Source organism: Cervus canadensis, chromosome 1, assembly GCF_019320065.1.
Source record: "Cervus canadensis isolate Bull #8, Minnesota chromosome 1, ASM1932006v1, whole genome shotgun sequence".
Lineage (NCBI taxonomy): Eukaryota > Metazoa > Chordata > Mammalia > Artiodactyla > Cervidae > Cervus > Cervus canadensis.
In genome coordinates this window covers 54,870,187-54,895,042 of record NC_057386.1, presented here as the reverse complement: position 1 = coordinate 54,895,042, position 24,856 = coordinate 54,870,187, and the positions used below count along the sequence as shown (strand labels likewise).

The 24,856-nt window shown below is 40.4% G+C and overlaps 1 non-coding gene across 1 annotated transcript; it reads right to left on the bottom strand.

Moving 5' to 3' along the window:
- Positions 1-22,980: 22,980 nt before the first annotated feature.
- On the bottom strand, positions 22,981-23,087 carry LOC122424849. The gene has a single exon (XR_006264578.1). It is a non-coding gene; the product is annotated as a U6 spliceosomal RNA (small nuclear RNA).
- Positions 23,088-24,856: the final 1,769 nt, after the last annotated feature.

Below are 24,856 nucleotides of genomic sequence, written 5' to 3'. Positions count from 1 at the left end.
CTGCCTGCAATGCAGGAGACTTGGGTTTGATCCCTGGGTCAGGAAGATCCCCTGGAGAAAGGAATGGCTACCCACTCCAGTATTCTTGCCTGAGACAGAGGAGCCTCAGTTCAGTTCAGTTCAGTTCAGTTCAGTCGCTCAGTCATGTCTGAATCTTTGTGACCCCATGGACCACAGCACACCAGGCCTCCCTGTCCATTGCCAACTCCCAGAGTTTACTCAAACTCATGTCCGTTGAGTCAGTGATGCCATTCAACCATCTCATCCTCTATCATCCCCTTATCCACCTGCCTTCAATCTTTCCCAGCATCAGGGTCTTTTCAAATGAGTCAGTATTTTGCAGGTGGCCAAAGTATTGGAGTTTAGGCTTCAGCATCAGTCCCTCCAATGAACATTCAGGACTGATTTCCTTTTGGATGGACTGGTTGGATCTCATTGAAGTCCAAGGGACTTTCAAGAGTCGTCTCCAACACCACAGTTCAAAAGCATCAATTTTTCAGCGCTCTGCTTTCTTTATAGTCCAACTCTCACATCCATACATGACCACTGGAAAAACCATAGCTTTGACTGGATGGATCTTTGTTGGCAAAGTAATGTCTCTGCTTTTTAATATGCTGTCTATGTTGGTCATAACTTTTCTTTCAAGGAGCAAGTGTCTTTTAATTTCATGGCTGCAGTCACCATCTGCAGTGATTTTGGAGCACAAAAAAATAGTCTGTCACTGTTTCCACTATTTCCCCATCTATTTGCCATGAAGTGATGGGACCAGATGCCATGATCTTTTTCTGAATGTTGAGTTTTAAGCCAGCTTTTTCACTCTCCTCTTTCACTTTCATCAAGAGGCTCTTTAGTTCTTCTTCACTTTCTGCCATAAGGGTTGTGTCATCTGCATATCTGAGTTTATTGATATTCCTCCCGGCAATCTTGAGTCAGCTTGTGCTTCCTCCAGCCCAGCATTTCTCATGATGTACTCTGAAAATAAGTTAAATAAGCAGGGTGACAATATACAGCCTTGACGTACTCCTTTCCCTATTTGGAGCCAGTCTGTTATTCCATGTCCAGTTCTAACTGTTGCTAACAGAGGAGCCTGATGGTCTACTATTGAAACTGTTGTTACTTAAACAGAAAAATGATATTTATTTATACAAAAAATATACAGACATGAGAAAGAACTGGGTAAAGGTATTGTTTTCAATATTATTATTGAATATATTATATTCAATATTATTACCTGGAAAAATCTAAAATAATCCATTAGACTAAAAGGAGCATTCTATTCCATTCTATTCTCGCAATCTATTCAAACTAAAAGGAGCGTTCTTTCAGTTGTCATATTGTTGTAATTGTCCTTCAGTCACTCAGTCGTCATATCCAACTCTTTGCGACCTCAAGGACTGTAGCACGTCAGGCTTCCCTGTCCTTCACTATCCCCAGAGCTTGCTCAAACCCATGTCCATCAAGTCTGTGATGCCATCCAACCATCTCATCCTCTGTTGCCCCCTTCTCCTCCTGCCCTCAATCTTTCCCAGCATCAGGGCTTTTCCAGTGAGCCTGTTCACATCAGGTGGCCTGAGTATTGGAGCTTCAGCTTCACCATCAGTCCTTCCAGTGAATATTCAGGGCTGATTTCCTTTAGGATTGACTGGTTTGATCTCCTTCTTGTCCAAGGATCGCTCAAGAGTCTTCTCTTCTGAAACTGTGTAGCCATATTAATTAAAGCTCCAATGCTATTTGGGGAGAGAACTTAAAATAATTGTAAAGTTTATCAGGAAGAATAAATGCCCACACTGTTTTAAATCTTTCTGTGGTAAAATGTCTAGTAATCTTCATAAGCCACCCTTTTCTCCTTTTATGCATGTACCAGTATTACACTTTCCCACCCCAAGCAGTTAAACTGGGCCACGTGGCTGGTTCTGGCCAATGTGTTGTGAGAGAAGGTAATGTGTCATTTCTAGACATATTATCATATTATCAGTTTATAAGAATTTAATTGCCAGTGTGAGAACTTCCAGCTCTCTTTCCCTTCACAGGAATTATGAAGGAGAATTTGTGCTGAGAGTGGTCTAGATTGCTGAATGTTTACACAGAGGACAGCTTTCCCGAAGAGACATCTGAACCCACAGTAGACTTTCTATAACCTTTGTTGCATGACGCCCTGAGAATGGAGGTTGTTAACACAGCAGAACCCTGCCTGTGCGAACTGATGAACTGCCATGTAGGAATAGAAAAATATTAATAGAACTGCTATAAATAAATAGAAAAGATATGCCTAAAAGGCTGGCATGGGATCATGAAAATCAGCAAAGGATATTGCAATAGCAATTTACAAAGAAGAAAACATAAATGGTCAATAAATATATGAAAAATACTATATTTCACTACCAGTTGAGAAAGTGTAGATTTAAAATGTGACAGTATTTCACACATTCATTTAACTGGATGAAATTAATAAAATTCATGAAATTAACTTTCGGAAACAATATGGGAAAATAGAAACATATATTGCTTTTTATACAGTATTGTATAAATACAAAGATATATTGTACTTTTATACAATCAATTTAATTTTGGTCCATCCAATAAAATTGAAAATTAATAAAATACTAACCCTAACTCATAAATTCCATTTTAAACTCTCTAAAGATTATTTTCCATGTTCAAGGAGATATGTACATGTATGTTCATTGCAATGTTATTGCTATTAGTAAAAAGAGGGAACAATCTATTCCTTAGGTCTAAAAATAGACTGATTTAGCCCTTAAATTGATCTGTATGTACATATCCCATTACAATAAAGCTAGCTCACAAATCTAATGTTGAGTGGAATAGGAGTACACAAACATTCATGCACACACACACAGAGAACCCAATTTCTTATTATTAAAGACAAAGCTATGAACTAATGCAGACAGATCTGTTACTGTGGCAACAGCAACCCCACCTGCTTTGCTCGAACTCAACAAAAGTAGAAAATCCTTGAAATTTCTTCCTCATTATCTTCCCTGAAAGCATTTCCTGATAGCTGATGAATCATGAATAGCACTATTTGATTGCCATAGAGTTTTACAGAGTATGGAGAAAGCAATTTGTTTTTGTCCTTTCAAGGTTATGTTTTAAATAAAAATGTCAGGAATAGCTGAGGGATAATGATGGGGCTGATTTATGTCAGTCCGTCAAGTAAGTGAACAAATCCCCAGTAAAAAGGAAATGATGGTATATAGATTGAGACGTTATGTTAGATACTAGCCATGTATTCAGAAATATTTGTGGATACGTACACAAATGCAAATGTAGATGTTTAGATAGATAGGTAGATATTCTTGTTGTTTATAAAACATAGCTTTTTGGAATGATTGATCTTCCCCTCTCCTTAAATAAACCAACAAAAAGCATGTGAACACAGTTGTGCCCATAGTCCAGAATTTGAGGGATAGAAGGAGACTTGCCTCTGAGATATTCTGGTGTACTCTTTCTCAAACACAGTACATATAATGTTATAATACATGAATGATTTTTGTTCATATGTGAATATTTCATTTTAATATTTAAATACTTTTTATCAGTTGATTCTTTGTGGCAAATATATTTTCTTACTATCTACCATTTTATAAGTTAATTGTTGAATAAGTTATTTAAGTTTAGAATGGATTGATCTGCACAATCTGCTTAATTTTTCTGTGAATCTAAGACTGTATGAAAATTAAAAGCAAGTAATTATGGTTTGGTTGAAGGGAAAATATTAATAATAAAAGTATAGGTGATCCATAGTTATGACAAACATGGTAAGGCAAAACACAAACTACAATAGATTGGGAAACTACTACACGTTCTATAACTGGGAATTTTATCTACCTATCACATTGCCTTCATTTGTCACTGCGGTGAATATTTGTAACTTTGTCTTCTATGGTAAATCTACATACCCATCCTTATTGATGCACAGTAGCCAGGATTATCTGCTTTCTCCCAGAAACCTTAACATTATGTTTACATTTCAGATGAGGCCAACTCAAGAGGCAGACATCACACCAGTAATTTAACAAGGAAAATTTAATATAAAATTTTAATATAAAGAGTAAAGAATGGTTAACACTAAAAGCAGTCAGAGAGAATTCTATGGCATAGAGCAATTGAAGTTGTAATTGCAGCAAGCAGCACTGTTTCTAGGACTCAGGGGAAACAAACAAGGAAGGAATACAGAAACTTCAAATCTCTAAGAAAAAGTATGGCTGCTGCAGGAGTGCACAGCCAGTTGTGGTGAAGCAACTTGGCAATGGGCAGCCCCTCCAGCTAGACTAGAGGCCAGCCAGCTGCTGATGGAAGAAAAAACTGCTGGAGAGTGACGGCTGCAACCAGACCATGAGGCTGCAGAGGTGAGCACGTCTCCCACCATTATCTGCACACGCACAGGCACACACACCAACGTGGTGGCTGTCACAGCAGACTGGAAGAAGGAAAACCTCTTCCTGCCCTGGTCTTGCAGAACTGCGCCAGCACACTTTATTATCCAAACTACGTTGTGCCAGCTGGGAAGAAGAAACGTCTACAGGAACCAGCTCCAGAATCCAAGGCACAGTGAAGAAGAGTATATTTCAGACTAAGATGCAATAAATCCACAACTGGTACAGTCATTTAAACTTGTGATTCATGAAGACACACTTCTGAATAGAGGAGAACACGCTGTGAGAAAACTCCTTATGTGCAATGAAATCTAGCCTAAGGTTTTAAGTCTAAATGGGTTCTTCAAAATGAGAAAAATATGAGAATTTGTATGTAAAATCTTCTATTTAAAATATCCACTTCTTGACCTAGAGCGTATCATACTGAGTGGAGTAAGTCAGACAGAAAAGGAGAAATACAGTATGATATCCCTGATATGTGGGATCTAAGAAGACGTGATACAAATGAACTTACTTATAAGACAGAAACAGGCTCCCAGACTTAGAGGAGAATTTATTGTTGTTAGGGGGAAGGGATAGTTAGGGAGTTTGGGATGGACATGTACACACTGCTCTACTTAAAATGGATAACCAATGAGGACCTACTGTATAGCACATGGAACTCTGCTCAATGTTATGTGGGAGCCTGGAAGGGAAGGGAGTTTGGGGGAGAATAGATTCATGTGTATTTATGGCTGAGTCCTTCTCTGTTCACCTGAAATTATTGCCACTTTGTTTGTTAATCAGCTATACCACAACACAAAATAAAGAGTTTCAAAAAATACCCACTCCTTATCAACATTTGCTTAAGGAAAGCAGGAAATCTAGGAGCATTTTTTAACTTATTTAATTCCATAAAACTTAGAAACATTTTTATGGCAAATATACTATATACAAAATCAAAAAATAAAAGATAAATGGGAAACTACAAACTATGTGTGTTACATGTGAGGGGCAAAGAATAATTTTTATTAATTTATAAAGAGGTCCTTCAAATTGATTAGGAAAGAATAAATAAAACAATAAAAATGAACAAATGTATCTGAAGAAACAATCACAGAAAATGAAATGCTAGAGCCCCATATGAAAATAGAATCAAGCAGAATAATTGACAAAACACAAAATAAACACACATTTTTAAAAGACAAAATTTTTCCTTCCAACTGAAAAATTTTAACATTTCATGAAACAGGGAAATAACAAGTCTACTCAGGCATTGTTGAAAGGTTTAACTTGCAACAATTTTTAAATAGCCTTCTGGCAGTATATATTAAAATTTATAATGCAGACATCCTTTAACCAAGCAATCCTACCTCCAGGAATTCATTTTAAAAATAAAATATAGACATATGAATGTTTATAAAGACATCATTTTATTAGCAAAAAACCTGGGAAAATTGGAACTTCTGTCAATGTGAGAATGTTTGAGGAAATGATACACATTCCTAGTATGGAATACAATGTACTTATTTTAAAAACTGAGTTATATCTTTGAGTGTTGACTTGAAAATGTATTCACGAAATAGAGTGAAGTGAAAAAAATCCATAATAACACACATTGTGATCTTGCTTTTAAAATAAAATTATATGTGTATGTAATTGGTATAATCTTGCATAAATAAATAAAATATATAGAATGACAATTTTATTTTTAACAGTGGGTACATTGAAAAGAGCAGAATTGGAGCTTGAGAAAAAACACTCTTAATTTTTTTAAAGCTTTTAATTTTGTATTGGAATATAGCCGATTAACAAACAATATAGTGATAGTCTCAGGTGACCAGCAAAGGGAGCCAGTCATTCACATACAAGCATCCATTCTTCCCCAAATGCCCCTCCCATCCAGGCTGCCACATAACACTGAGCAGAGTTCCATGTGTCATATAGGAGGTCCTTGTCAGTGATCCATTTTAAATACAGCTGTGTGTCATGTCCATTCTAAACTCCCTGACTACCCCTTCCCCCATCCTTCCCCCCAGCAACTATAAGCTTGTTCTCTAAGTTTGTGAGTCTGTTTCTGTTTTATAGAAACTTCACGCGTATCATTTCTTTTTAGATTCCACGTACAAGGGATGTCATATGATACTTCCCTTTCTCAAAACACTATTAATCTTACTCTAAATACTTTCATAATGTTTAAATTATTGCATCAGGTATATATTATTTGTATCTATTTTTATTCTTCTTTTCCAATATTGTTTGTCACAGGAGACTGAATATACTTCCTTGTACTATACAGCAGGATCTTGTTGTTTATCCACTCTATATACAGTTTGCATCTTTTATTTGTATTTAAGTGACTAATATTTAGATATGAAAGGTGAAAAAAGTGAAAGTGAAAGTTGCTCAGTCGTGTCTGACTCTTTGCAACCCCATGGGCTATAGCCCACCAGGCTCCTCTGTCCATTGAATTCTCCAGGCAAGAGTACTACAGTGGGTAGCCATTTCCTTCTCCAGGGGATCTTCCCTATCCAGGGATTGAACCCAGGTCTTCTGCACTGCAGGCAGATTCTTTCATCTGAACCACCAGGGTAGCTCCATATTAAGACACATGCTTGCTTGAAAACTGGTTTACAAAGTTCTAATCTTCTTTTTATTTATGGCTAAGGAAAATTGAGCAAATTTGGCTTGAAAATTAATTCAAAATATTACACTTGGTGATATGTAAGGCCTCTTCTTTTCCAGTATTATATAAGGTGTGTGGGAGACGTGTTGTCAGATGGAAGAAGGGAGTTTGGCTGCCTTAGGGAGGAGGAGAAGTGGGCTGTGGAAAGGTTTAAAGGATGGATACAAATGAGCAAAGCTGAAGGACAGTTTTCTAAGCAGAAGTGGAGTAGGCAGTGAGTTCTATTTTCATGTTCTTCATTCACAAGAAATAGTATCATCAAGAAAAAAAAAAATGCAAACCACCTTCACCCTTCAGAGTATAGCAGAAGGATCAGAGAACACCATCTGCTACATGCACTGTCACAGGAAATGAATTTCCTAAGGTAGAAGCAAGTTCAGATTTCTACTTCAAACTTAAAAATCGGAGGAAATTCTAGAAATAAGTGATCAAGGTACCTAAACACGGTATAAGTAAAGCCCAACAAAGCTATAAACAGCTATGAGAGAGTTAGCCTAAAGAGAAGAGGACCCTTCTGGACATCCCATGAACAATTAAAATGTAATTGATTGTTTACAACAATGTCTAAGGTGGGAACATGCCTTTGGAAATAAAAGTATGGGGGGTGTGCTGAAGGCTACACATTGATTAACCATTTTGTAGTCAATAAACTAGATTTCATTGAAGACACATGATAACTTTAGAATACATGATATTATACCTCCATTCTATAAATAAGCTTAGGGAGGGAACTGACTTGTTCTTTTTGCAATGTTAGTAAGTGGAAAAGCCAAAACCCGACCCAGTTCAGACACCAACTTACATATTACAATGTCTTCCAAGTTAGCTTAATTCACAGAAGGAAGTTAGTGAACTGTCTATTTCAAACTCAACATATCAACTGCATGCCAGCTATGTTTCTAGAAGAAACATTTGCTTTGGAGAATCTGAAAAAATAGACAGGTGATATGGAGGTTCCTTTAGGAAGGTTAGTATGTTTGGGGGGTTTAACTCACGTAGGTGACTGGCTTCCCGAAGTGTAGCATACAAATGCCTATAGGATCCAGCCTGCCAACGTAAATGAAAACAAGTGAGCCCAGGAGGGTCTGTGCTGTTAATCCGGCCCAGGGTAAAGTAAACAGGGCTTTCACAGAGACACCAGCTTATATAAGAGATGATTATCCCCATTACTTCTCCACCTAACAGCTCAATTTGGTCTATTCTTAAACTCAGTAGGAGTGAATGGTGCTTCACAGTAGATTACTTCAAATGTAATTCCATGTTCCCACCATTAAGGCATATGATTGAAATTATTGAGACTATCTAATCAGGAACTGGTAAATATTCACCATTATAGGTTTGGCTATGTTCCATTTAGTGCCTTTTTCAGCCATCTCTCAACTGTGGTTTGCCATCATTTCTGAAGGGATATTTTATATACAGGTACATATATATATATATGTATACCCATCTAGCCACCGGGTTCCTCAGCAGCTTTAATCACACATAATCTTTGCAGGCAACATCTTAACTGCACTCAGATTTCTCCTGGGGCACAGATATGACATTACATTGATGAAATTCTCTTCCAAGATGACTCATTTGTATTTGGTAAATACAAATACTCATAAAAGAGCTCAAAAAGGCAGGGATGAGCTGTTGCCTCAAACATGGTTCAAAGCCTCAATTAAATTCCTGAAAATTATTTGGTAAATCAAATGCCACTCCATCCCTGACACTGTCAATAAACAGCTATGGACTCTCAGCATCTACAACTGTAAAACAAGCCCAACATCTTTCAGGCTTTAGACGGTTCTAGAAGCAACATACACATTTTTACTTAAACCCATTTATGTCATTATTTGTAAATCTTCCCATTCTAAACAGGGTCACCTCCAAAGAAAGTCTGTAGAATCTTTCCAAATTACAAAACAGTAGGTACCCTCCCTTAAGGCTCTCCAGAGACGCCTTCATTCTAAAGACTTTAGTAAACTCCTTTCATGTGTCCCAGAGTTTCTGGACCACCTAAGATGGCCGTATACTCTCCATGGGATTCTTATATAAGAAGCTGCCCTTCTCCTTGGTCCCGGGCTCTATGCCACTAGGTGGTAATTGCTGGCTACATACTGGGCTCTCTTAGGAACAGAGATCCCTTATCCTGTGACCCTCTACATGAAGCTTCCGGTCATGCCCAGGGCCATGGAAGTGGCACCTGCAAGCATGGCTTAGCCAGGGAAGCCTCCTTGCTAAGGGCTGGACCCAAATCTGGGCCCTCTGCTATACCTCTCCTAACCAGAGGGACTGGCCTCACCCCTCCACGGTCCTTGCTAGATACTATAATCTTAAAGGAGTTCACCCCTCTCTCACATCCCTTGGCAACAACCTCAGCAGCCCCTTGAGATCAGCTGAATGATCTCACATACTTCAGAAAGGCAGTGCCTTGGCCACATGTGACAGAGGGTCTCCTCCCTTAACCAGGGCATTCCTGATGGGACCATGTCTCGGAAAACTTTGCTCTATCTCAAGCAGGTATCTGAGCATTGGCTGCCTTGACCAAATATTGGCCCATCTGCACATTTTTATAGAATTTTAGGCCATTGCCAATGGCCAGTCTGTTCCCTCAAGGACTCGAGTTTCATAATTATGTGGTCGTTTGACATTATCTCTTAGCGCACTGACACTCTATTTTTTGTTTTGTCTTTTTCCTCTGTTGTGTTCTATTCCAGATATTCTTTCAAGTTTACTAATCTATCCCTCTGCTCCATTTAATCTTCTCTTAAACCCACCCAGTATGTATTTCAACTCAGCCATTTTATTTTTCATCTTCCAAAAGATATTTATATGTATTAATCCAAAGATTATCATATATATAATTAAAAGCCCTTTTAATAAAACACTGTGGAGCCCAAACAAAATATGTTGAACTCCATGCACTGGGAATAAAACATCTGGGAATAAAACAGGGTTTAAAATCAGACAAAGAAGGGATTCAAATTCCGGATTCAATGCCCAATAGCTGTGTGGATCTTGATCCAGTATTTCAATTATTAAAATGTATTTTAACTTAGATTTCAACTGAAATGTTGTGGAACAGTGTCTGGTACTGCGTTGCCCAGAGTGAGAATTTTTAGAGTGATGCATGTCAATTTGATCCACAGAACATAAGCAAGGAATCAAAGCTGCAGCTCTGTTCAGCCGCTGAGCATAGCTTCCAGTCACACGTGTACGGCCACGGAGCCTGTCCGACAGGCCCACTCGGGCAGGAAGTCCAACCTGCAGCCCTGCCCAAAGGTTGAGCTTAGCCACTGGCCCAGCACAACCAGGGAACCTGAATGGTGACCCTGCAAAACCACAGAGCCCGGCCCACAGCACCCCTGGATGGCTGAAAACTGTGCCTTGCCCGAGAGCCCGGCTTGTGACCTCACCTAGCAGCGGGACACAGCCAGCAGCCTGCCTGCTCACAGTGGCCCTTCCAACAGTGAAGCCATTTTAAAACCTGATTTTAAAATGGACGAATGAACAGACCATTTTCCAAAGAGAATATGCAAATGGCCAAAAGGTACACAACTACAATAATTACCAGGGAAACAGAAATAAAAGCTCCAGTGAGATATCACCTCCTAGCTGTTAAATCGTCTATTATCCAAAAGAAAGAGATAAATGCTGACAAGGATGTGGAGAAAAGGGAACCCTTGTACGCTGTTGGTGGGAATGTACATTGACACAGCCACTACGGAAAACAATTTGGAGGCTCCTCAAAATATTAAAAATAGAATTTACCATATGATCCCACAATGCTACTTTTGGATATATATCTGAAGGAAATGCAATCACTATCTCAGAAAGATATCAGTACTCTCATTTTCCTCACAAGATTATTGACAATACCCGAGACATGGAAACAAACTTATTGCCCATGGATGGATGAATGGATAAAGAAAATATGGTGAGTGTGTGTATACATATACATATATGGAATGTTATTCAGCCACTGAAAGAAAATTCTGCCCTTGCGACAGTACAGGTGAAAGAAACCATTAAGCTGAGTAAAACAAGTCAGAGAAAGACAAATACTGTGTGATTGCATTTATATGTGAGATATAAAATTAAAAAAAAAAACAACTCATGAATACAGGCAGACCACAAAGATGGCATCCATCCGCCTCTGTCTTTTTGGAGAGTATTTCAGTAGATCTCCGAATGTGTGTTAAATCAGATGCCTGCCTCTCAGGCCAATACTCTAAGAAGAGCCTCTTCCGTAGAGACTGGGCCTTTTCCAGACAGCTGCCTCTGTGCTGGGCCTGAGGGTGGCTGAGTCCATACAAAGCCTGTAAGGATTATTTCTCAGTTTGCTATAGTCTACTTGGCTTCAGAGCTAGATGCTTTTGGGGCTCCTGTCTGAAGTGCACGTCTTAAAGGCTAGATGTGGGGGTGAAAACCCTTCACTCCTTCCAGAGCAGCCAAGGATTTGGGGTTCTCTCCAATCATGGGTTACCCCACTGGGGGTCAGGCTTCTGGGGAGATTTGTGTTTCAGTCTCTCCTGTCTTCTTGGATGTGGGTTTTTCTTGTTCACCCAAAATGTAGGAGTTGCTTAGGTAGTTTATCTTCCCACCCCCCACCACAAAAGACATTTTTCCATATGTACCTGTATGAGGAGGGGGTTTAGTCTCCCTCTTTATGGCCAACTTGACTTGAAACTGTTCATTCTTAGTGTGGTGTATAATTGCCTAACTTTGGTCAAATTTCTCTTGGTCTTAGGGAAACTTTTATGGAGTGTACAGTGAGTGGATGGTTTCTATCTATACTTCTTGTTTCAGGGCACTAAGCTCTGATTCTTGGTTTATATGTTTGGCTAAAATATGGTCTTTAAAGACTGTGAATCAAATAATTTCTAAGGGGAATTCTACTTTTTTTCCAATATGACCTGCAAAATTCAGGCTATGGTTTCAGGAAGCTGCTGGTCTATGCTCTACAATCTGAGCACTGAAATTGGGACTGTTTTTGAGGATAATTTCCATTTGGACAACTTCCCCTGAAAGATTAGGATTTTCTGTGCACTTAAGTCACTGCGCTAGGAAATGAAAGAAAAACGGGCTGCTTTTTTCCTTTTCTCTTTTACATTTCTTGTTTGTTTGTGTGTTTGCTTATTTATTTGTTTGTGTGATTGCTTATTTGAGATTTTTTTTAAAGAAAGATCAGTTTCCTCCAGAAAATTAAACTGAATATGAACTTCCTATTTTATAGTATACTAAAACTTTCTGTGTACCTTCATAAAACCTCCCTCAGGCAACATGCCAGGGAAGCAATTGTTAAATTACTTCATAACAGTATCAGTGGAATACACATAATCTTCTGCTCAGTCTTGAGAGAAATACATGAAGTAGAAATTAATTTTGTCCATCTTCACGGAGCTTATAATCTATTTATCCATTCCATAAATGCAGTCAAAACTATTTTTGATAGATTACCATGTTCTAAGTTATAACTGGCTGGGGAGGTAGGCCATCCAAATGAAACTTTTATTCTACTAGAAACAAAAAATATAGTACTGCAATGCTAACAATAGCATTTTTATTTCAAAATGTTATTTAAAGGAGCATGTTTGTATCAAATAAGTGATAAGATCTTAAGGCCTATGGGAGTGCAGATGCAAGAAATGTCCGAAGAAACTAGGTGAATCAAGGAAGAATTCATTGTGCAGACAGTATTTCAGCTGGCAAGTGAGGAGTTTAATTTGCCGTCATAATTTTCTTGGCATCTGTCCCCTCCCAATCCAAATCTTTACATAAATTCCTTTCACCCTGGAAAATCACTGAACTCTATGCCTCTCTGTTTTTACCTCATCCCACATCATAAGTTCTGACCTCCAAGAACACTATTCCTAGAATAGTAATAGCTGAGCCTGAAGAGACCTTTGGAACATTCAAGAGACGAAAGACCCACTCTTCACACTGAAGCAGAAACAGGCACCCAGAGGCCGGTTTCTACTACTCCATCAGTAGTAGCAGTGTTAGTTGCTCAGTCGTGTCCAACTCTTTGCAACCCCATGGACTGTAGCTCACTAGGCTCCTCTGTCCAAGGGATTCTCCAGGCAAGAACACTGGAGTGGGTGGCCATTCCCTTCTCCAGGGGATCTTCTTGACCCAGGGATCAAACCCAGGTCTCCTACATTACAGGCAGATTCTTTACCATTTGAGCCACCAGGGAAGCCCTTGCCCCCTGCAGCAAAAAATCACGATACCTCAAACAGAACATATCATCTACTTTAAACTACTGCTCCAGTTTAACTCACTCCCCAAGTTCACCAGATAGATTAATGGTTAACTTCCAGTGCTCAGACTGCTAATTAGTGATGCATCCTAGGTGAGAGCTTCCAGTCTGGTACTTCTGTTATTACCCACAGTTCATCATCAAAATAAGCATTACCTCTAATTTGCCTCAGAACCAATTAAATAATTTACAACAAATATTAAGAATTTTAAGGGGGCCGAAAACCATGAAACAAATCAAGAGGCTCTTCTGGGCGTGGGGACTCAGACTCGGTGACCACATAGACTGCATGCCCACAAAGTCAGCCTCCTTATCCTTGTGTTGATCTTAAAGAGGGAAAAAGAAAATGGGTAACTAGAAAAATGATTAATTCCAAGTGAAAGTCAATTTTGGCTTCAATCACTTTTTTCTGTGTTTTCCATCTAGGAAATAGATGAGTCATTCAGGCAGCACGTCTCTGGGGAGGAGGTCTGTAGTAGATGTCACAACATAGTTCCTAAGACTTGAATCTTACCCTCTAGCCAAAAACAAAACAGAAGAAAACAACAGTAACAAAAACAAAAATCCATGAACAATGATAACTGCCAGTCAGTGACCCATTTCCCAGCCTCCTTTGGTTTTATTAAGCTTTTCTGTTATAAACACTCTTCTTGACTACTTTATGTGAACTGAAGTCTGAAGTCAGAAGGCAAGGTGAAATATTACAGCAACCAGGGGAGGATAGCCTGATTTTTAGGTGAAACAGATGGGCAATCAAGGGATTTGAGAGTTCTCTCTCTCCTGATGCATTTTTTGAAGTGCAGTGAGTAAACCAAACCTTGGAGAATTAGTCGGATGCAGGTAAACAAAGCTCTTCCCTTTTACTAGCTTTTTCTACCCTTCCACCCTAGCCAGGCCTCAAAGCTGTAGATCTAGCAGAAAACCACCAACATCTTTAAGCAGCAGAAGGGCTGTCTGAAGGGCTGCCAGAGAAATGCAGCTGGGAAGGGGAGCACTTTATAGTTGGCTTATTTGATTGTGTCGGGTGTCAGACTGGGATCTATGATGCTATCGTTCAGAAAAGAAAGGAATCAACATGAAAAACAGCTTAATTTTTTTCTATCCAGGCCCCCACCAAAGAATCACTTATATTTTATTTTTAAAATAGTTCTGAGAAAAGAAAATAAATAAATATGCTGGGTTGGCCCACATAACCATCAAAGGGCCAGATTCATAAACTCAGGGATTAATATTTCCCGAGAGTTAACACATGGTCCTCTGAGGTGATTTAAATTATTTCTGACCCCATTTGCCTTAAAAATAGAAGAATTAAGCTTCCCTTAAAGGTAGCTAACTCTCACCCTGAAAAGAATATAGTAGAGACTCTAATGCAAAAAAGAGAATAATCAAAAATGTTCCTGCCAGGTTTTGGGATATAGCCTTTTTAAGGGGCAGATTTTCCTAATTATATTTGCAGACACGAATGTATATATGACACACGGAGTATACATTGACTCATGAGAGAAGCTACCGCATCTCAAAGCTTTCTGAGATAAGGGTGTTATCAATTTAGGACTGTAAAACGTAGTTAATCCATTTATGAATAAAAGACTCTATAAAAATTCTCCTCATGTGCTCAGGAATAAACCACTGCATGTACATGTATTAATATTTAAAAACAAGAGATCCCTTCCTGAATTCCATTTTTGGAAATGAGAAGATAACAAGCATGCCCAAATGTGCATATTTTTGGATAAGAATGAAATGGCTTTCATCATAGGAGGAAATCAGGGCCTTTCATCAGTTCAGTGCAGTTCAGTCACTCAGCCATATCCAACTGTTTTCAACCGCATGGACTGCAGCACGCCAGGCTTCCCTGTCCATCAACAATTCCTGGAGCTTGCTCAAACTCATATCCATCGAGTCGGTGATGCCATCCAGCCATTTCATCCTCTGTCATCCCCTTCTCCTCCTGCCTTCAGTGTTTCCCAGCATCAGGGTCTTCTCCAATGAGTCAGCTCTTTGCATCAGGTGACCAAAGTATTGGAGTTTCACCTTCAGCATCAGTCCTTCCAAGGGACTGTCAAGGGTCTTCTTCAACACCACAGCTCAAAAGCATCAATTCTTCAGTGCTCAGCTTTCTTTATGGTCCAACTCTCACATCCATACATGACTACTGGAAAAACCATGGCTTTGACTATGCAGACCTTTGTCAGCAAAGTAATGTCTCTGCTTTTTAATATGCTGTCTAGGTTGGTCATAGCTTTTCTTCCAAGGAGCAAACATCTTTTAATTTCATGGCTGCAGTCACCATCTGCAGTGATTTTGGAGCCCAAAAAAATAAAGTCTCCCACTGTTTCCATTGTTTCCCCATCTATTTGCCATGAAGTGATGGGAGTAGACACCATGATCTTAGTTTTTTGAATATTGAGTTTTACGCCAGATTTTTCACTCTCTTTCACTTTCATCAAGAGGCTCTTTACTTCCTTTTTGCTTTCTGCCATAAGGGTGGTCTTATATGCATGTGTGAGGTTGTTGATATTTCTCCTGGAAATCTTGATTCCAACTTGCGATTCATCCAGCCTGGCATTTCCCATGATGTACTCTGTGTAGAATTTAAATAAGCAGGGTGACAATACACAGCCTTGACATACTCCTTTGCCACATTGGAACCAGTCTACTGTTCCATATCTGGTTCTAACTGTTGCTTCTTGATCTACATGATTTCTCAGGAGGCAGGTCAGGCAGTCTGGTATTTCCATCTCTTTAAGAATTTTCACAGTTTGTTGTGATCCACACAATCAAAGGCTTTGGTGTAGTCAATAAAGCAGAAGTAGATGTTCTGGAATTCTCTTGCTTTTTCTATAATCCAACAGATGCTGGCAATTTGGTCTCTGGTTCCTCTGCTTTTTCCAGCTTGAACATCTGGAAGTCCTCGGTCATGTACCTGACTTGAAGGTACCTGTACCTAACATGTACCTAACGTGAAGCCTAACTTGGAGAATTTTGAGCATTACTTTGCTAGCATGTGAGATGAGTGCAATTGTGCAGTAGTTTCAACATTCTTTGGCATTGCCATTTTGGGGATTGTAATGAAAACTGACCTTTTCCTGTCCTGTGGCCACTGCTGAGTTTTCCAAATTTGCTGGCATATTGAGTGCAGCAATCCACTCCAGTACTCTTGCCTGGAGAATCCCTTGGATGGAGTAGCCTGGTGGGCTGCAGTCCATGGGGTCGCTGGGAGTCGGACACGACTGATCGACTTCACTTTTGCTTTTCACTTTCATGCATTGGAGAAGGAAATGGTAACCCACTCCAGTGTTCCTGCCTGGAGAATCCCAGGGACGGGGGAGCCTAGTGGGCTGCCGTCTATGGGGTCGCACAGAGTCAGACATGACTGAAGCAACTTAGCAGCAGCAGCAGCATTATCTTTTAGGATTTCATCAACAGAAAATTGGATTAGAGATCTAAAAGTTATGACCAACCTAGATAGCATATTAAAAAGCAGAGACATTACTTTGCCAACAAAGGTCTGTCTGGTCAAGGCTATGGTTTTTCCAGTGGTCATGTATGGATGTGAGAGTTGGACTGTGAAGAAAGCTGAGTGCTGAAAAATTGATGCTTTTGAACTGTGGTGTTGGAGAAGACTCTTGAGAGTCCCTTGGACTGCAAGGAGATCCAACCAGTCCATGCTAAAGGAGATCAGTCCTGGGTGTTCATTGGAAGGACTGATGTTGAAGCTGAAACTCCCAATACTTTGGCCACCTCATGCGAAGAGTTGACTCATTGGAAAAGCCCCTGATGCTGGGAGGGATTGGGGGCAGGAGGAGAAGGGGACGACAGAGGATGAGATAGCTGGATGGCATCACTGACTTGATGGGCATGAGTTTGAGTAAACTCCGGGAGTTTGTGATGGACAGGGAGGCCTGGCATGCTGTGATTCATGGGGTCACAAAGAGTCAGACACGACTGAGGGACTGAACTGACTGACTGACTGAAGCATGGCCCCTCCATCAGAACAAGACCCAGATTCCCCTATAGCCAGTTCCTCCCATCACAGAGCTTCACAAGCCTCTTATCCTTCTCCATCAGAGGGCATTCAGAATGAAAACCACAGTCACAGAAAACTAACTAAACTGATCACATGGACCACAGCCTCATCTAACTCAATGAAACTCTGAGCCATGCTGTCTAGGACCACCCAAGACGGATGGGTCACAGTGGAGAGTTCTGATAAAACATGGTGCACTGGAGAAGGGATGGCCAGCCACTTCCGTGTTCTTGCCTTGAGAACCCCGTGAACAGTATGAAAAGGGCCTTTCATAGGGTTGCTCTTTTTAACATCCAAAGAATGGACATTGCTTCAATCCAACCAACCCTTTTAGATTTCCTCTGGCTCATGAACTCTGAAATAGACTTTTCTGATTTTCTGCTTAATGAACAGATATTCGTGTGACACATAAGAAATGTCAAAAATGTACAATTATCTTGAAAACCTAAAACTGTGAGACTGATAGTTTACTCATTCTGTTGAAACAAAGTAGGAAAACACATTGGTCTTTATACACCACTCCATTCTCCCGACTGCTGCCAGCCAGAAACTAAACACCTACCTTCTCCTAACCAAGCACTGATATTTGAAGAAGACTGCTTTCCATGTCCAAATTGAGGCTGATATCCTCAGTGAAAGTGGAGGAAGAAAGAGAAAAAGAATTTGAAGGTTGTAGGAGAGTGGCCCTTCTGTTTACCTTATATTCCCACAAACAGTTACCAGAAGCATCAAGAGAGAAATAAACACTCATGATACTGTAGGCTGAAGCCAGAGTATAAAGCTTTTTGTTTTTCTCTGGATTCATTTGTGTTATTGTTGATGTTGCTTACATGTTCTCTAGTAGTTCAGAGTATCATGAGCAGCCACTGGGGAGTAAGATCAGATCTCAACTTATTATAGCAAGAACAAACCAGCTAAATTTCTGATAGAAACTAGAAGCTGGGCTGAAAGCTGCGTACCTCAAATGTTCCTTGAGCTGTAAATCTGACAAGAGGATTTAATCACTATTCAAAGGGGCAGTGAGCAGAAAAAAAGAAAATTCACACATTATGTCTCTTGACCGAGTATCAATACAGCACCTACCCCATTCAAGAATGAGTGTTCTTAATTCTATGAGTCTTTGAAAATATTATTATATAGCATTAGGAAGGTCCAATAAGCAATGGACATGAGTGGAATATAAAATATTTGTAATAATTACAATCTCCACTGCTTACTGCCTGTTACTTGAAAAGATCTAGTAATATTTTTCACTTGGTCATGTTGCAAATGTGTCTCTCTCCCTAGATTATCAGAGTAGTAAGAAACCACTTGTCTCCCTGACTCCTTTGCCCAGTCAGTTACATTAATTTAGAGATAAATGTCTCTGCATGTGGTACTTCTAATATGTCTCACCATGGAGCATTTCAGTTTCTAATTTTATCCAAGCTTAATTAAGAAAAAAAGACTGAAATATAAATGCTTAAAATGTAAATTCATCTCTTTGATCTTTGCAAGCAGTATAGTAAAAGATAATTCTAAGTCTTTGGAGGTCATATACATCAGCCTTTTCCTTGCTTCCTCTGATTCTGCCCTACCTAGAATCTTTCTGCTGAACCTATTGAAAAATCCCATCCAGAGTCTATCCTACCAATCCCCACAAGTGTAAGATTTAAAATAATCACCCCAGAAATACACGTTCAGAATCTGTCTCCTGAGCCATCACCACCATGGCCGCTCCAATCCCCTCCCACCTCCACCATTACCATAATCACCTCTACTCACCCCTCATTTTCCTTCCCAGCACCATCTCTCCCTGTCCTCCTCATCAACACCACACAATTTATCTGCTCAGTCCTCCCTATTTGGTCCCTCAGCACCTCCCATCTCCACCACTCCAGTGTCCTATTCCATACTCGATCAACACTCTTTGTCTCTGTCTTCCTCCCAGATCTGATGGGGTTTGGCAATGAGGCATGATCTCAGTGAGGGCCTTCCCTCCAGGTTTTCTTCTCTCTGCTGAGTTTCTATGGCTGCTGATACCTTTGGAAATTTGAGCTCCCTCACCCTAGAACTTGAAGAGTCCATTATAGAACAGAGCTCTTCCTGATACCTACTCATGTGCCACTTTTCTTCATCTTCCTTAATAGCTCACTTGGTAAAGAATCCACTTGCAATGTAGGAGAGCTCAGTTTGATTCCTGGGTCGGGAAGATCCCCTGGAGAAGGGAAAGTCTACCCCCTCCTGTACAGTCCATGGGGTCGCAAAGAATCAGACACGACTGAGCGACTTTCACTTTCAGTCTGTTACCAACTCAGAGAAGTAACCTCTGCTTGGAAACCTGACTGCCATCCCTTTTGTCCCTTTCCTCAAAAGGTTACCAAAGGACTTTTCCATTTCCCTCCCAGAATCCGATCTCCATGTGTTGTACTATGCTTAGTTGCTCAGTGTGTCGGACTCTTTGCAACCGCCAAGGACTGCAGCCCGCCAGGCTCCTCTGTCCATGGGGACTGTCCAGGCAAGAATACTGGAGTGGGTTACCATTTCCTTCTCCAGTGGCTCTTCCCAACACAGGGATCGAACCCAGCTCTCCTGCACTGCAGGAAAATTCTTTACCAACTGAGCCACCAGGGAAGCCCTGCAATCTTCATAACCAACTACATTTCTAAGCATTTGCCTCATTCATTTTTGTTCCCACTCTTAACAGATCTCTGTGTCTAAATCCCACACATTATACTAAAGTCTTTCAGAATTGCAGTTACACACTGTGTTCCTGTTTCTGCTTTGTGTTTCTTAGCTTCTACTGCCTTCTGTTGTTACTGTTGATCACTGAGTTGTGTCCAAATCTTTGCAACCCAATGGATGCACACCAGGCTTCCCTGTCCTCCACTATCCCCTGGAGTTTGCTCAAACTCATGTCCATTGAGTCGGTGAGGCCATCCAACCATCTCATCCTCTGTCACCCCCTTCTCCTTCCACCCTCAATCTTTCACAGCATTAAGGTCTTTCCAACTGAATCAGCTCTTCACATCAGGTGGCCAAAGTAATGAAATTTCAGCTGCAGCATCAGTCCTTCCAGTGAATATTCAGGGTTGATTTCCTTTAGGACTGACTGCTTTGATCTCCTTGCTGGTCAAGGGATTCTGAAGAGTCTTCTCCAGCACCACAGCTTGAAAGCATCAATTCTTCCTTGCTCAGCTTTCTTTATGGTCCAACTCTCACATGTATACATGACTATTGGAAAAGTCATAGCTTTGACTATATGGACCTTTGTCAGCAAAGTGATGTCTCTGCTTTTTAATACCCTGTCTAGGCTTGTCATAGCTTTCCTTCCAAGGAGCAAATGTCTTTTAATTTCATGGCTGCAGACCCCATCTGCAATGATTTTGGAGCCCCCCAAAGTAAAATCTATCACTATTTCCACTTTTTCCCCATTTATTTGCCATGAAGTGATAGAAAAGATAGGGGAGCCAGAGATCAAATTGCCAACATCCGTTGGATCATCAAAAAAGCAAGAGAGTTCCAGAAAAACATCTACTTCTGCTTTATTGACTATGCCAAAGCCTTTGACTGTGTGGATCACAACAAACGGTGGAAAATTCTTAAAGAGATGGGAATACCAGACCCCCTGACCTGCCTCTTGAGAAATCTGTATGCAGGTCAGGAAGCAACAGTTAGAACCGGACATGGGACAACAGACTGGTTCCAAATTGGGAAAGGAGTACATCAAGGTTGTATATTATCACCCTACTTACTTAACTTATATGCAGAGTACACCATGAGAAACACTGGGCTAGATGAAGCACAAGCTGGAATCAAGACTGCCAGGAGAAATATTAATAACCTCAGATATGCAGATGACACCACCCTTATGGCAGAAAGTGAACAGGAACTAAAGAGCCTCTTGATGAAAGTGAAAGAGGAAAGTGAAAAAGTTGGCTTGAAGCTGAACATTCAGAAAACTAAGATCATGGCATCTGGTCCCATCACTTCACAGCAAATAGATGGAGAAACAATGAAAACAGTGACAGACTTTATTTTCTTGGGCTCCAAAATCACTGCAGATGGTGAGTTCAGCCATAAAGTTAAAAGACGCTTGCTCCTTGGAAGAAAAACTATGACCAATCTAGACAGCATATTAAGAAGCAGAGACATTGCTTTGCCAACAAAGGTCCATCTAGTCAAGGCAATGGTTTTTCCAGTAGTCATGTATGGATGTGAGAATTGAACTATAAAGAAAGCTGAGTGCCAAAGAATTGATGCTTTTGAACTGTGGTGTTGGAGAAGACTCTTGAGAATCCCTTGGACTGCAAGGAGATCCAACCAGTCCATCCTAAAGGAAATCAGTCCTGAACATTCATTGGAAGGACTGATGCTGAAGCTGAAACTCCAATACTTTGACCACTGATGCAAAGAACTGACTCTTTGTAAAACACCCTGATGCTGAGAAAGATTGAAGGTGGGAGGAGAAGGGGATGACAGAAGATGAGATGGTTAGATGGTTGGATGGAAATGATTTTGAGTAAGCTCCGGGAGTTGGTGATGGACAGGAAAGTCTGGCATGCTGCAGTCCATGGGGTCACAGAGAGTCAGACACAACTGAGCAACTGAACTGAACTGAACTGATGGGACCCAATACTATGATCTTCATTTTTTGAATGTTGAGTTTTAAACCAGCTTTTTCACTTTTTTGTTTCACCCTCATCAATAGGTTCTTTAATTCCTCTTCACTTTCTGCCATTAGAGTGGTGTCATCTGTGTATCTGAAGTTATTGATATTTCCCCCAGCAGTCTTGATTCCAGCTTGGGGTTCATCCAGCCTGGCATTTCTCATGTTGTAGTCTGCATTTAAGTTAAATAAGCAGGGTAACAATATACAGCCTTGATGTTCTCCTTTCCCGATTTTGAACCAGTCCGCTGTTCCATGCCCGGTTCTAACTGTTGCTTCTTGACCTGTATACAGGTTTCTCAGAAGACAGGTAAGGTGGATTGATAGTCTAAAGAGAGAGTCCCATCTCTTTAATTGCCTTCTAGAGCCATTTTACTTTGAAATATAAATCTGGTTTTGAGGAATAAGAATCCCATAATTAAGCTAGAGTACTAAAAGATCTAGCTCTTTCTGTTCAGTTTTTTTTTGGTTTTGTTTTGTTTTTTTTATTAGTTGGAGGCTAATTACTTCACAACATTTCAGTGGGTTTTGTCATACATTGATATGAATCAGCCATAGATTTACACTTATTCCCCATCCCGATCCCCCCCTCCCATCTCCCTCTCCACCCGATTCCTCTGGGTCTTCCCAGTGCACCAGGCCCAAGCACTTGTCTCATGCATCCCACCTGGGCTGGTGATCTGTTTCACCATAGATAGTATACATGCTGTTCTTTTGAAACATCCCACCCTCACCTTCTCCCACAGAGTTCAAAAGTCTGTTCTGTATTTCTGTGTCTCTTTTTCTGTTTTGCATATAGGGTTATCGTTACCATCTTTCTAAATTCCATATATATGTGTTAGTATGCTGTAATGTTCTTTATCTTTCTGGCTTACTTCACTCTGTATAAGGGGCTCCAGTTTCATCCATCTCATTAGGACTGGTTCAAATGAATTCTTTTTGACGGCTGAGTAATATTCCATGGTGTATATGTACCACAGCTTCCTTAAAAATATGGAACGCTTCACGAATTTGCGTGTCATCCTTGCGCAGGGGCCATGCTAATCTTCTCTGTATCGTTCCAATTTTAGTATATGTGCTGCCGAAGCGAGCACTCTGTTCAGTTTTTATAAGGAATGGGACACCTAGGCCAGATTTGATGAGTAACAATGCAGTATACTGAGCTTTTAAATTACTTCTGGTTTGCTGGAAATTTGAATGTACCTAAATGACTTCTGTAAAGGAAGTATTGCTGAAAATCTATCCATTACCTGGAATCTGAGGCAGATTCATGTGCCCTGTGTTCCTCCTGAAGAATAAATAGCATAAATTGCATTCTTAATATGAAAGCTCCTTTCTCAAGGGAGTGTCTTAAGGCAAGCTGATTGCCAAGAAGAAAACTTGCTGAACAAGTTCATATGACAAAGGGCTAGTTCAATTCCAAAGAGTATAAGAATGAAAACTTCAGTTTGCTACCAAATCAGCAAACATTCAGTGCAAAAGGACACATGAAACTGAAGTGCAAGAAAGTGGAAGCATCTTCACAATGTTTTTTTTTTTTCCCTTGAGTGTGAATGGGTTAGTCGCTCAGTCATGCCCTACTCTTCTCGACCTCATAGCTTGGGTCCCCCAGGCTCCCCCATCCATGGAATTTTCCAGGCAAGAATAGTGGAGTGGGTTGGCATTCCCTTCTTCAGGGGATCTTCCTGTCCCAGGGATCAAACCCAGGTCTCCCGCATTGCAGGCAGACTGTGATCTAGAAACATATAAAGGTTCAATAACACAGAGTCATTAGCTTAGCAAAAGGTCAAAGCAGCACTCAAGGGCCTACCAACTACCATATAAAGAAACTCCTTGCAGCCTACTATGTGGCACATGGGACTCTGCTCAATGCTATGTGGCAGCCTGGATGGGAGGGGAGTTAGTGGGATAATGGGACACATATGTGTATGTCTGAGTCCCTTCACTGTTCACTTGGAACAGTGAAGGGACAGCATTGTTTGTGAATCAGCTATGAAGTGACGTGAAAGTAGCTCAGTCATGTCCGTCTCTTTGTGACCCCATGAACTATACAGTCCATGGAATTCTCCAGGCCAGAATGCTGGAATGGGTAGTCATTCCCTTCTCCAGGGCATTTTCCCATCCCAGGGATCGAACCCAGGTCTCCTGCATTGCAGGTGGATTCTTTACCAGCTGAGCCACAAGGAAAGCCCATAGAGCCCATATATGGGGTATAGCCCATAATCAGCTATACCTCAATACAAAATAAAAAGTTAAAAAAAAAAAAAAAAGCTCCTTTCTACCCGACAATAATTCATTTATCTGTTACATTCACTTTTGTGTCAAAATCAGGATGTTATAATTAGGAAAAAGCCTTCAACATCCAAAACACATTCTCAGACATGCTGCAGACAGCTTCTTTGACTTGTCAACCTCAAAAATAAAACAGTATCTATTTTACCAGCAAAATGGGCTTGAGAAAGCAGAGAACTTCAGTTCAGAGCAAGCAAGGTATTGTGAAACAGGCAAGTGCAAAGAGACAAAGGGAAGGTCAGCTTTTGTTAGGTTTAACGAAGAAACTAGGGAGGGCTGTTCTGAACAAAATTTCCTTGGAGAAGAAAAGGAGTTTACAGTTTTGGTGTTTTCTCATGGGCTGTACACAATGGTTAGAGCTTTGCTGCCGGAGCAGAGAGGATTCTTCCTTCTTTAAAGCAGGAAATAAAATTCCCACATGATTCATGTTCTCAGATGTCGAAAGAATTCTGCTCTTCCTGCTTCCTGCAATGAGGGTATGAGAGCTCCCCCTTCAGGGCTGCCTGACTCCATTTTTTCTGAGATTTTCTTTATTTTCAGAGCAAAAAATGAACTCTGACAAGCTTAGCGA